This window comes from Pogona vitticeps, chromosome 1 (genome assembly GCF_051106095.1).
Source record: "Pogona vitticeps strain Pit_001003342236 chromosome 1, PviZW2.1, whole genome shotgun sequence".
NCBI lineage: Eukaryota > Metazoa > Chordata > Lepidosauria > Squamata > Agamidae > Pogona > Pogona vitticeps.
The window spans coordinates 97156423-97170369 of NC_135783.1; the positions used below are offsets into that span (position 1 = coordinate 97156423).

A 13947-nucleotide genomic window follows, 5' to 3' on the forward strand; every position below is an offset into this window, starting at 1 on the left:
TCATCTAATCCCTGACTATTCCCCCCTCTCTCTCCCCTGGCCTCCTGAAATTCACAGCTGAGCTGTCTCCCTCACATATGGCTTGCATATAATTATGCATATTCCATTTTACACTGCATTAAAATGATGAGCTTCTGGCTTCAGGCCAGCTTATTTAAATAAGACCCACCGAACCTGGGAGGGGTGGGGGAAGAGGCAGACGGGAAAGTCATGCAGCAAGCAGCAGGTAGTTCTGTCTCCTGCTCTTAAGATTAAATCGTGTCTGCTTTTATAACAGAAACAGAAAATTGCCTGGTGTGATATATGGATCAGGTATATGTGTGAAAATAATATCTGGAACGCATCTATGGCCCTGTGACAGTACTGTGACATACCCTTTCCTTAATTCAGTGTGAACTGTCTATTTTCAGGTGCCATATTTCAGAGCATTTGGTTTCTGTTGATATTGTCATTTGTGAAAGACATTAACACCTTGTACATTTTGTGTCTTGTTTCTTCATTTCAAAAAAAAGCTCTCTCCTCTTACATGTAGAGGCAAAAGAGCCTGCACGGGGTTGGAGAAGTTCCTAACAGTGTCAAGGTCTGAAGGCTTGACAGATTACACTGTTTGTGAGCCACATAGTTCAGCATAGCTTGAACCATGAATAGGATCTCCTGGGTGCCTGGAGATTTTGGCAGTCCCAAACCAGCAGCAAAGACAGGAGGCTTACTGAATGTGATCTAAATGCCAGGGAAAGCAATGAAACAAATACTACTACTGCTGCTGCTGCTCAGCTTTGATTCAGGGTCTTAGTAATTACTATTCATTGAAAATGAACTATTCAGTTCAAAAAAAGACGGTCACTTAAAAATGTCTTATAAATCTGAGTAATATAAGATATTGATAGTAGCTTCCCCAGTAAGAAATAGGGAAGTGAAATTTTAATATAAATACTTTAAAAACTAAACAACTTATTGCACCATATGCTTTCATGGCCTCGAATAGTGCCAACAGAAAAGCACAGCTGTTTCAACATATCTGTATATATTCTATGGATATATTTAATATTGCTGTTCCATTTTTATAGTCTCATATAGCCAAATTACATTTAACAGGCAGTTTAATAATTATCTCCCCCACAGTATTTCTGAAACAAGAAGGCTAAAATTTGAAGTAAAGGGCCAAAAAGGAGGATCTGCTTATATCTACACCAAGATGGGGACATCTTGCAGTGAGAGTTTGGACTAATTCACTTGACAGATTACAAACAAGCAAAGGGCAAAGAGATTATCCCCTAAAAGGCAAGGGGCATCCAATGAGAGGCTGCTGGCAAGCAAATATAAGACAGACAGGGTCTACAGCACCAAGGACAGCTCCCAGGCTTTGACAAGTTATAAAGCTCCAAATCCATGTTCTATCAGTCCTCCAGTTTATCCTAGGGTCCTTCCCCTTTCTGAAGAATAGAGCACTTTAAAAGGTAGCACCCTCGCCCAGAGTGTGGTACTTAGTCACTACTTATTCATTTCCTCATGTACCGTGAACAGCTGTAGGAGACTTTGCAACTTCTTGCAGAAGGCACGGTAGCTCTTTGAAGAATACAAGTTTGAGAGCTTAGGGGGGCACACAAAGATAGACCCAGCTGCTGGGTTCTGATTTGTTATAAGTCTCAAACATTTCTCCATCATCAGGGTCCATACCTGACTTCCCCAAAGACTAAACTACAAGAGCACAGCACACCCTGGTTCCTGAAGGCTCAGGCAAACTTCTCCTCATAAACAATGTATAAACCACTGCTTAAGTTTTGGCTCATGATTGTTTAACCCCTGTCATGGCCCTCCAATTGTTGGACTGCAGCTCCTATCAACCTTAGCTAGCATAGTCAACAGTGATGGATAATAAGAGTCACAATCCAATAACATCTGGAGGGCCACAAATGGTCCACTCCTGGCTTAAACATTTCCTTTCCTGTTCTTTCCATTTTGTTTGTTCTTCCAAATTGTTCTCTTTCCCCCTCCAATGTATGGGAAAGCAACTCAGGAAGGTAAAAGCAAAAGGGAAAACACTGAGCAGCAGCAACAACAATAACAGCAGCCACATGCAAACACACAGAGACACACACATACTCCAGATCTCATCCAAATGAAACTCTACATGTAAAAATCTTGCAAGGCATAACAAATTTTAAAAGTCTGTCAACATTGGGCACCTATTTTTACTTCTTCAAAAAGTCAGGAGAATTCTAGGACTACTCAGCATCTGTAATGTGATGTGTTTTGTTATGTTTTACCCACGGAGGTAATACATAAGCATGTTGCAGTAGATGGCTCCCAGACTGTAATTTGTTACATTTTGTATCTCGGGGAGGGTCTGGTTATACAACAGATTGGACTTCATGACCTTTTTGTCAATTTCAAGATCTCAGGCTTGACATCAGCACCTGATTTCCTAGGGTAACTGCCAGGACCCTGTGGCTCCTGATAAGATTTATATGCAACAAAATCTACCTCATATCCTCCATATTGGGCAGCTGTGTCTACCTGCCTCCATTTTAATTTCCCCAGTGACCCCCGAGTGTGCCAGGTTTATGAAGAGTCCAAGCAAAGTGACAGCTCAGAGCCTCAAATTGTGAGGTTACCAATAGGAAAACATTACTAAATTTCTGTTCCTGTTCGAACAATACACTTTCTCTTTGGCATTACTCTAGGATTCCCTATATATCACCTACCTTAAGGTTTTGGCATGTTTTAATATGTTGGTGGGAACCGAGTGACACCAAGTCAGGCACTCTGAAACAGTGTAGGAAATTTAGATGGCAGGCTCCTCCTATCTTTAAGAGTGTTGGCACCATTGCCACATACGTTGGAGTGGGTCTGCCAGGAGTTACTTGACCAGGACCTCTTCAAATTTAGAGTAAGAGCATTAAGGCATGGGGCAATGAGATGAAGACAATTTCCATACTTGCCCCTATTAACAGTCATGGTTTCGTTCACACTGAGATAAACCCCTCAGCTCCCAGTGCAAAAAATGGGTAGGGTGGGTCAAGTCAACTGAATGGAAATAAAAGAGTGCTCTAAAATGTGGTAATTTAATCCTAAAAGATAAATACATTTAGGGCTGAACTACATCCTTTGTCTCTGATATTTTGCATTTCAAAATTCAGCTGTAGTGAAAGGACCAACTAATATGACGAAATACCTAACCTTGCCTTTGTTGGGGAGGAGTATGGATGTCCTATGCATAACTGACATATATAGGTATGCTTGCCTGCCAGTGATTTGGGGCTGGATAAACCAAAGCAAAGCAAAAGCAAAGTGTTCTGCATGCATGCAACCCCATAGCACTTAAAGCACTCTCTGGGCAGTTTACAAGTTAATTACACAGGCTACACCTTGCCCCCTCCCCCCCCCCCCAGCAAGCTGGGTACTCATTTTACCAACCTCGAAGGGACTGAATCCCAGGTTGTGAGCAGTTTTGGCTGCAGTACAGCAGTTTAACCACTGAGCCACAAGGCTCCAAAGGCTCTAATCAGTGTTCAACTAAATGAGTTTTAACTGCAGACTCTAAGTTAAACAATAAAATGCTTTGGCCACTAAGAATAATTCAGTTAAATAATGGGAACTCATAACAAAGAAAATATTTTATAGCACCAGTACCTAAAACCTTATAAACCTGGTAATATTTATGCATCCAACAGTCTCTTACATGCTAAGAGCAGTAACCATTTCTTTTACAAATACTACATACTGTTTACAGCTGATCCTAAATGCTTCTATTCACAGTGATCACAAGTTTCAATGGGTAAAAATGCTTAGAACTAGACAGATTGGCATAGCACAGGTTATATTATGACCAGCCTTTTAAAATTCTTTAAACTCATCAGAAGCAGGAAATGGAGTAAAGAAATGGAGTAAAGAAGTATGCTGTCAATTGGATGGCAAGGGAATTAAAGAAATACTTAAAGCAGAATACTAAAGGAGTATTAAGGAGGACTGCTGGATTAAATATTTTCATTACTTTTCACTTCATAAGATGTAGGCCCAGATATCATTGGTGTTGTAAGACCTTGTTTTGTTTGTTAGTTATATATTGAATCTGAGGAACTAAGACAAATATTACTGCCATTAATGTCTAAACCGCTGGGAACAAAAGTGAGTACGCCCCTAAGTGACAATGTCCAAGTTGGGCATAAAGTATTGATATTTTGTGTGGCCACCATTATTTTCCAACACTGCCTTAACCCTCTTGGGCATAGAGTTCACCAGAGCTTCACAGGTTGCCACTGGAGTCCTCTTCTACTCCTCCATGAGGACATCACAGAGCTGGTGGATGTTAGAGACTTTGCACACCTCCACCTTCTGTTTCAGGATGCCCCACAGATGCTCAATAGGTTTTGGGTCTGGACACATGCTTTGTCAGTCCACCACCTTTACCTTCAGCTTCTTTAGCAAGGCAGTGGTTGTTTTGGAGGTGTGTCTTGGGTTGTTATCATGTTGGAATACTGCCCTGCGGCTCAGTCTCCAAAGGGAGGGTATCACGCTCTGCTTCAGTATGTCACAGTATATGTTGCCATTCATAGTTCCCTCAATGAACTGTAGCTCCCCAGTGCCGGCAGGACTCATGCACCCCCAGACCATGACACCCCCACCACCATGCTTGACTGTAGGCACGACACACTTGTCTTTGTACTCCTCACCTGGTTGCTGCAACTCACGCTTGACATCATCTGAACTATCGGACCACAGGTCATGGTTCCAGAAATCCATGTCCTTAGTCTGTTTGTCTGCAGCAAACCGTATGCGGGCTTACTTGTGCATCATTTTTAGAAGAGGCTTCCTTCTGGGATGACAGCCCTGGAGACCAATCTGATGCAGTGTGCGGCGTATGGTCTGAGCACTAACAGGCTGACCCCACCCCTTCAACCTCTGCAGCAATGCTGGAAGCACTCATACGTCTATTTCCCAAAGCCAATCTCTGGACGTGACGCTGAGCACAGGCACTCAACTTTTTTGGTCGACAATGGCGAGCCCTGTTCTGAGTGGAACCTGTCCTGTTAAACCCCTGTATGGTCTTGGCCACTGTGCTGCAGCTCAGTTTCAGGGGGTTAGCAATCTAACCTGGACCTGGAAGTGGCAGCAGAAGGGGGAATCCCGGCTGCAGCCACTTCATGAGGTTTGGCTGTGCAGGAGGGTGGGGGAGGGGTGGGGGAGCAGTGACCTATGGCTCGCATGCCAGAAGAAAGGGATCCGCGTCCCACCTGTGGCATGCATGCCATAGGTTCGTCCTAGGTCATCTTTATGTAGAGTAACAATTCATTTTTTCAGATCCTCAGATAGTTCATTACCATGAGGTGTCATGTGGAACAGGTGTTATCACTCTCAAAGTGTGAGAGTGATAACACCTGCTCCCTTTTCACACCTGAGACTTGTGACACAAATGAGTCTCATGACACCAGGGAGGGAAAATGGCTACTTGGGCCCAATTTGGACATTGTCACTTAGGGATGTACTCACTTTTGTTGCCAGCAGTTTAGACATTAATGGCTGTGTGTTGTGTTATTTTGAGGGGATAGCACATTTACACTGTTATACAAGCTGTATACTCACTGCTTTACATTGTAGCCAAGTGTCATTTCTTCAGTGTTGTCACATGAAAAGTTATACTAAAATGTTTATGAAATGTGAGGGAGTGTACTCACTTCTGTGATATAGTGCAGTGGTTGTTAACATGGTCAATAATGCCCCCAGGGGGCGATTTTGTTTTTCAGGGGGGCGGTAGAATGAAAAGGGGCGGTGTGGGGGTGGTGGAACAGAAGGGGGCAGTACTGTATATAGAGATGGGGCCTGAGCTGGCAATGACTGGTCAGAAGAGAGATCCTGGTTTTCTTGCGGATAGCTCAATGACAACTTAGACCAATACTCTGCTACAAACAAGGCAGATACTTTGTTAGTGATCAGTATGAGTAAAAAATAAAATACTGCTTTTGTCATGCCTTTATACAACTCTGTAGTGTGATTACAGTGAAAATACTGGGTGCCATTTTGATCCTATACCTCAGAAAGTATATTGCAGAACTGGGAAAGATAGTGTGGGTGGGGAGCCAACTCAAATGATTTGAGTTGTATTGATTTCAGTATGGGTAGCGATGACAATAATTTCTGGTTTAGAAGTGAACAAAAATGATGTGATCAAAGTTTATAAGGTTATGCATCATGTAGAGAAAGTACATAGGAAGTTTCTCTCCTCTCTTTACACTAGAGCAGTGGTTTCCAACCCAGGTGTTCTTAGACTACAACTGCCAGAAGCCTTCAGCATTAGCTGTACTGGCCAGGGTTTCTGGGAGTTGCAGTCCAAGAACACCTGGATTACCCAAGGTTGGGAACCACTAGTCTAGAACTATCAGCATTCCGTGAAGCTGAATGCTGGAGGGTTCAGAACAGTCAAAAGGAAGTAACTCTTCAAACAGTTCACAACTATCATGTGGAATTTGACAGAAGAGGGTATATCAATTCTAACCAACCTCAATAGGAGATTAGACAAATGAATGCGGTTTAAGGCTACCATGGGTTATATATTACTTTGAGCATCAGTGGCAATGTATCTTTCAGTACAGGTTTTTGGGAAACAACAGTATGAAAGGGCCACTGCACTCATGCCCTGTTCTAGGCTTCCCATAGACATTTGAACAGTCCCTGTTCCAGCATGCCTTTTCTTACAATGTAATTGCACTAAATCTCTTGTTTTCCACCAGCTGACTAAATGTTTACATTTTAAAAACTATTTCAACTTGAAATTTTATTACATGTTTTACTAGAATTACATTTAGTATAATTATATTTTTAGATGCCAAAACACCCATGCATGCAGAACCAAGTTTTAAAGTTATCATCTCATACCACAATTGCTCAGTGATTGTGGTATACTTTGACTATTTCCAATTTTTATTGTACAACAATTGGCATGTTATATTGTTTCCTGATGGTTTAATGAAGCTGTTTGGCTCATGTAGATTTGATGGACTGGATCCAGATATAGTAATTTTTCGACTGCTAGGCTGACAGAACTTACAGTGGTTGTGACTAATTATCCAATCTAACAGTGGTTATACTGATAACTTTATCAACTACTGCTCAACAAAAATTCTGATTAGTCATTAGTAACTTTTTCCTATTGTTTCTCGAAAGAAAATTGCTTTTCTAAAGTAGATGTGGGTTTCATGATTCATGCATCTTTTAATCAAAGCATATCACAAAGGATTTTCCCTTTGAATATCATTACTAGAGAATTGTAATAGAAAGCAATTGATGGAATCCCAGGCAAAAATAAAGGAAAAATAAAAAATAAAGTAGACAAAGGTGGCAACCTTCCCGTTCATCTCAACCAATATGACTTACCCAAATATGATTTTTTTCTCTCCACCCTGTCATTAATACAGTGCAGTTACTCTGCATTCATCTAGATCTATTTGTTTCCCAAATATTTTCTAAAATTGAAAGTTACTTTAGTTCTTATATTTTGCTTTGTTTATTCCTTTGAATAATTCTGATTCCTTATAAATTACTTTTGAAATATGTTGTATGGCTAGTATTTACTATTTCCTCTTATGCTGCAGCTAGTGTTTTAAATCAATAATTAAATCAATAATTTTATGCTCTCAGATAACTATCTCCTGCAGATAGCCATCTTATAATTACGCGCTTCAACACAAATTTTAAAAATCCAAGGTTCTAAAAATTGGAAAGTAAAAAGAAATCAAACTTTCAAACAAAGCCTATGAGAGCTGAATGAAAAAAAATTATTAGTCCAAGAAATGGAACCTAGAATTTAATCCCAGAAAACAAAATATACCAAAAGGTTTATATGATAGAGGAAACATTTCCACTTTGGAATAGTTCCCATGTAATGTTCCACTTGGACATTATTCCAATATAAATATTATATTCAGGTCTATCATATATTTACATATTTGGTATCTCTGCTACCCTCCTTCATGGATTGCTGCCTTGTCGTGGCGAAGGGGCTTGAGTAACTCAGAGAAACTATGGGCTATGCCGTGCAGGGACACCAAGACGGACAGGACATAGTGGAGAGTTCCGACTAAACGCAATCCACCTGGAGTAGGAAATGGCAAGCCACTCCAGTATCTTTGCCAAGAACGCCCCATGATCAGAAACAAAAGGCTAAAAGATATGACGCTGGAAGATGGGCCCCTCAGGTCGGAAGGCGTCCAACATGCTACTGAGGAAGAGTGGAGGACAAGTACAAGTAGCTCCAGAGCTAATGAAGTGGTTGGGCCAAAGCCGAAAGGACGCTCAGCTGTGGACGTGCCTGGAAGTGAAAGGAAAATCCAATGCTGCAAAGAAAAATACTGCATAGGAACCTGGAATGTAAGATCTATGAACCTTGGGAAGCTGGAGGTGGTCAAACAGGAGATGGCAAGAATAAACATCGACATCCTGGGCATCAGTGAACTAAAATGGACAGGAATGGGCGAATTCAGCTCAGATGATTATCATATCTACTATTGTGGGCAAGAATCCCGTAGAAGGAATGGAGTAGCCCTCATAGTCAACAAAAGAGTGGGAAAAGCTGTAATGGGATACAATCTCAAAAATGATAGAATGATGTCAATACGAATCCAAGGCAGACCATTCAACATCACAATAATCCAAGTTTATGCACCAACCAGCATTGCTGAGGAGACTGAAATTGAACAATTCTATGAAGATTTACAACACCTTCTAGAACTGACACCAAAGAAAGATGTTCTTCTCATTCTAGGGGACTGGAATGCTAAAGTAGGGAGCCAAGAGATAAAAGGAACAACAGGGAAGTTTGGCCTTGGAGTTCAGAACGAAGCAGGACAAAGGCTAATAGAGTTTTGTCAAGAGAATAAGCTGGTCATCACAAACACTCTTTTCCAACAACACAAGAGGCGACTCTATACATGGAAATCACCAGATGGGCAATATCGAAATCAGATTGATTATATTCTCTGCAGCCAAAGATGGAGAAGCTCTATACAGTCAGCAAAAACAAGACCTGGAGCTGACTGCGGTTCTGATCATCGGCTTCTCATAGCAAAATTCAAGCTTAGACTGAAGAGATTAGGAAAAACCACTGGGCCACTCAGGTATAATCTAAACCAAATCCCTTATGAATACACAGTGGAAGTAAAGAACAGATTTAAGGAACTAGATTTGGTGGACAGAGTGCCTGAAGAACTTTGGATAGAGGCTCGTAACATTGTCCAGGAGGCAGCAACGAAAACCATCCCAAAGAAAAGGAAATGCAAGAAAGCAAAGTGGCTGTCCAACGAGGCCTTAGAAATAGCAGAGAGGAGAAGGGAAGCAAAATGCAAGGGAGATAGGGAAAGTTACAGAAACTTGAATTCAGACTTCCAAAGAATAGCAAGGAGAGACAAGAGGGCCTTCTTAAATGAACAATGCAAAGAAATAGAGGAAGATAACAGAAAAGGAAAGACCAGAGATCTGTTCAGGAAAATTGGACATATTAGAGGAACATTTTGCGCAAAGATGAACATGATAAAAGACAAAAATGGGAGGGACCTAACATAAGCAGAAGACGTCAAGAAGAGGTGGCAAGAATACACAGAGGAATTATATCAGAAAGATTTGGATATCCTGGACAACCCAGACAATGTAGTTGCTGACCTTGAGCCAGACATCCTGGAGAGTGAAGTCAAGTGGGCCTTAGAAAGCCTGGCTAACAACAAGGCCAGTGGAGGTGATGGCATTCCAGTTGAACTATTTAAAATCTTGAAAGATGATGCTGTTAAGGTGCTACATTCAATATGCCAGCAAGTCTGGAAAACTCAACAGTGGCCAGAGGATTGGAAAAGATCAGTCTACATCCCAATCCCAAAGAAAGGCAGTGCCAAAGAATGCTCCAACTACCGTACAATTGCACTCATTTCGCACGCTAGCAAGGTTATGCTCAAAATCCTCCAAGGTAGGCTTCAGCAGTATGTGGACCGAGAACTCCCAGAAGTACAAGCTGGATTCCGAAGAGGCAGAGGAACTCGAGACCAAATTGCTAACTTGCGCTGGATTATGGAGAAAGCCAGAGAGTTCCAGAAAAATATCTACTTCTGCTTCATTGACTATGCGAAAGCCTTTGACTGTGTGGACCACAGCAAACTATGGCAAGTTCTTAAAGAAATGGGAGTGCCTGACCACTTTATCTGTCTCCTGAGAAACCTATATGTGGGACAGGAAGCAACAGTTAGAACTGGTCATGGAACAACTGAGTGGTTCAAAATTGGGAAAGGAGTACGGCAAGGCTGTATATTGTCCCCCAGCTTATTTAACTTATATGCAGAATACATCATGCGGAAGGCTGGACTGGAAGAAACCCAAGCTGGAATTAAGATTGCCGGAAGAAATATCAACAACCTCCGATATGCAGATGATACCACTCTGATGGCAGAAAGTGAGGAGGAATTAAAGAACCTTGTAATGAGAGTGAAAGAGGAGAGTGCAAAAAACAGTCTGAAACTCAACATCAAAAAAACTAAGATCATGGCCACTGGTCCCATCACCTCCTGGGAAATAGAAGGGGAAGATATGGAGGCAGTGTCAAATTTTATCTTCCTGGGCTCCATGATTACTTCAGATGGAGACAGCAGCCCTGAAATTAAAAGGCGCCTTCTTCTTGGGAGGAAAGCGATGACAAATCTTGACAGCATCTTGAAAAGCAGAGACATCACCTTGCCAACAAAAGTCCGAATAGTCAAAGCTATGGTCTTTCCTGTCGTGATGTATGGAAGTGAGAGCTTGACCATAAAGAAAGCAGACCGCCGAAGAATTGATGCCTTTGAATTGTGGTGCTGGAGGAGGCTCTTGAGAATCCCCTGGACTGCAAGGAGAACAAACCTATCAGTTCTAAAGGAAATCAACCCTGAATGCTCACTTGAAGGACAGATCCTGAAGCTGAGGCTCCAGTACTTTGGCCATCTCATGAGAAGAAAAGAGTCCTTGGAAAAAACCTTGATGTTAGGAAGGTGTGATGGCAAGAGGAGAAGGGGACGACCAAGGATGAGATGGCTGGACAGTGTCTGCGAAGCAACCAACATGAACCTGACACAACTCCGGGAGGCAGTAGAAGACAGGAGGGCCTGGCGTGCTCTGGTCCATGGGGTCACGAAGAGTCGGACACGACTAAACGACTAAACACACATCTCTGCTACCACAATATCTTTTTAAAAAATCAGCAATATTTCTATGCAGTAGGATATCATCAGCTTTCAAAATTAGCACCCTTCAAAAATAAACTGATAAATTTCACATAACTTTTGATAGCTGATGTTTCATTTAGTCAGTCTGTAGTTGCAAAACGCAGTACTGCTCCTGTCAGAAGGTCATGAAGCATTCACTGAGAAGAAGAAACAAACCCAGAGAGATCGTGACGAAAGCAGTAAGATGTCCAGAAAAATTTGCACGCTCCTCTGGCTCAGTTTCACCCCAGTTAGCTAGTTCTTCTGTTTCTTTAGAGACATTCATAAGTCTAACTAGATCAGCCATTTGTTTTGTGCCCCTCCTGACAAACATAGCTAGTTAGTCTAGCCTTCTTGCTCACTACGGTCCTCAAGAAGATTCTTCCTCTCAAGCTAAAATCTACATTGTAGTAATCCCCCACCTGTAGCGTCAAATTGCCTGACAAACAATGCATACATGTCATTTATTACATGATTGGCATTGCTTTAACAAGTAGCCAGCACAGAAAACCCCAACAGGATCGAGACACTGTCAAAGAGGGAGAGGTCTATAACTCATTGGCCTACCCATGATCCTAATTATTGTTGTTATTATCACTTGCTAGGAGCAATCTTTTCATTTGTGTCTTGCATTACCTCATGAGAACCTAGAATTTTCTCAGCTCAAGCCTACTGTTCACAAAGTGGAATTCTTGTCAGAACTATAGTGTTGGCAAAGGGTTAAAAACATTATCTTAGGAAGAGGTAGAGCTGTAACTGGGCAGTTAGACATTCAGGTGTGGAAATGGACTAGGAGACATTTGGGACCACCTAATCCTGCAAAGGTGTGCTAGCACACAACTGCATCAATTATAGTCTATATTTGGGCATACATTTCACAACTTCCAAGACAGAACTGGAGAAGTGTATGAAAAATGTGTTGCTTTTATTCTGGTCCTTCCATAGTGGTTCTAATTATACCTTAAATTCTGATTTTCATATCCACAGCCCTATGCCTTCTATTATATCATTTTTGTTTTACTTTTGGTTTTATTTGAACTATTTTTATCGCTTTCAAATATTTTGTATTTGAAGATGTACTATTAATGGGATCTGGTGTATTTTGAGGTAGGTTGCCAACAGAAAAAAATATGTCAAATAAGAAGAAAAGAAAAGAAAATTAAAGCCTTGAAATTATTTAGTTGTTAAATGGTAATGCCATGTAGATATATGTTGAGTAGGGTGTGTATGTGTGTTTAAGCAATAAAGTCAATTTAGAAATTCAATATAAATACTGATGCACCTAATTATCTACCAATAATCCTTCTGCCTCATAAAGCTATTGAATTTTCCTGGCAAACCTCCAGGGAAGAGGTGGTCTTTAGTCTGGTTTTAAGGATTAACCTTCAGATCTCATTGTAAAAATGAACTATAAAATTAACATAATTCGGAAGCAATAAACAGGGTTTGTATTTTTCATTGCATTAGTAATGTCTCAAATACCAAAAGCCAGAAAGGAATAAAATAGTTTTCTGAATTATTATTTCTTATCATTTTAAAATTTCATACGCTAGATAGACAAGAATTTATGTTTAAGGGTTTTTTTTATATTATACATAGAACGGGTATTTTAACGTTATTTAAAATAACATGGAGAAAACTGACCTGAAGATCTTTATGTACTGTTTCAAGTATTATTATTCAAGTATATTTATACACAAGAGAGCATACAATTCTCAAAACTTGTAACATAAAGCTTGATGCCCAAATTTAGTTTGGTGATTGCTAACATTCTTCTTTTACAAACAGAATTCATTATTGAATTGGCAACTGAAGACTGAATATTTGGGGCAAGCTAAATCCTTATTTAGGCCACCATGTCTGCTATCAATATAGCTATTAGGTAACAAACAGTTAAGAATTGCAGAATCTTAAAATATTATTATCCTTCCCAATGGTGTAAGTGGCCAGTCTGGAGCCCAAAATGTCTAAGAGCTCAATTTAATTTTAAAACCGCTGCTTCTGTTTTCCATTAAAATCTCCCTAACTGCTTTTCATTGAGAAAAATATAATTCTTCTTGCATGTAGATGCATGCTTTGAATTAATCATAACCCCTGTCCATTGCAAGTATTCTCTGGGGCAGGAGCAGGCAAGGAGTGGTCTTTTAGGCCAGATGGGTGGGGTATAAATCAAATCAAATCAAATCAAATCAAATCAATCAATCAATCAATCAATCAATCAATCAATGGAAAAGAACAAGGAGAGCAAAAGCACATCACAGCATTTGCACAAAACTCTCTTTATTTCTTCATCTGAAACTTGGTAGGCTTGATTCCTTTAGAACCAGTAATTAACCCTCAAAATCTTTCCATTCTCCAAGAAATTAAATAATAATATTTTTAGCCATCTATTTTTGTAAAAACTAAAACTAAAAATCAGAATTTAAAGAATTTGTGCCTTATAAGGAGCTACTATCACTGCAGATTTCATCCATTTAGTGGAAATAAAAGGAAACTAATGAAAGATTATAGTCGCTTATTGATTTCCAATTTTTACTCAGTGAAGGTTTGGATTTTCTAGTCAGGACTGGACTTCAATCTAAAATCAGACCCGACAGGTTCTGAATCAATCTGTGTTGAATTGGACTGTTTTCTGACTTGATGAATAGGAGTACCATTGCACACTCCTTAGTACATTAACTTAATCTTTGTATACAGCTATTGACATGCATGATGAAATAACAACACAAACTTT

General features: G+C 40.4%; 1 protein-coding gene across 6 annotated transcripts in view; it reads right to left on the reverse strand.

Annotated features, from left to right (window-relative positions):
* SOBP (sine oculis binding protein homolog) overlaps positions 1 to 13947 on the reverse strand; it is a 195977-nt gene that overhangs the window by 78772 nt on the left and 103258 nt on the right. The gene's annotated exons all lie outside the window — the stretch shown is intronic.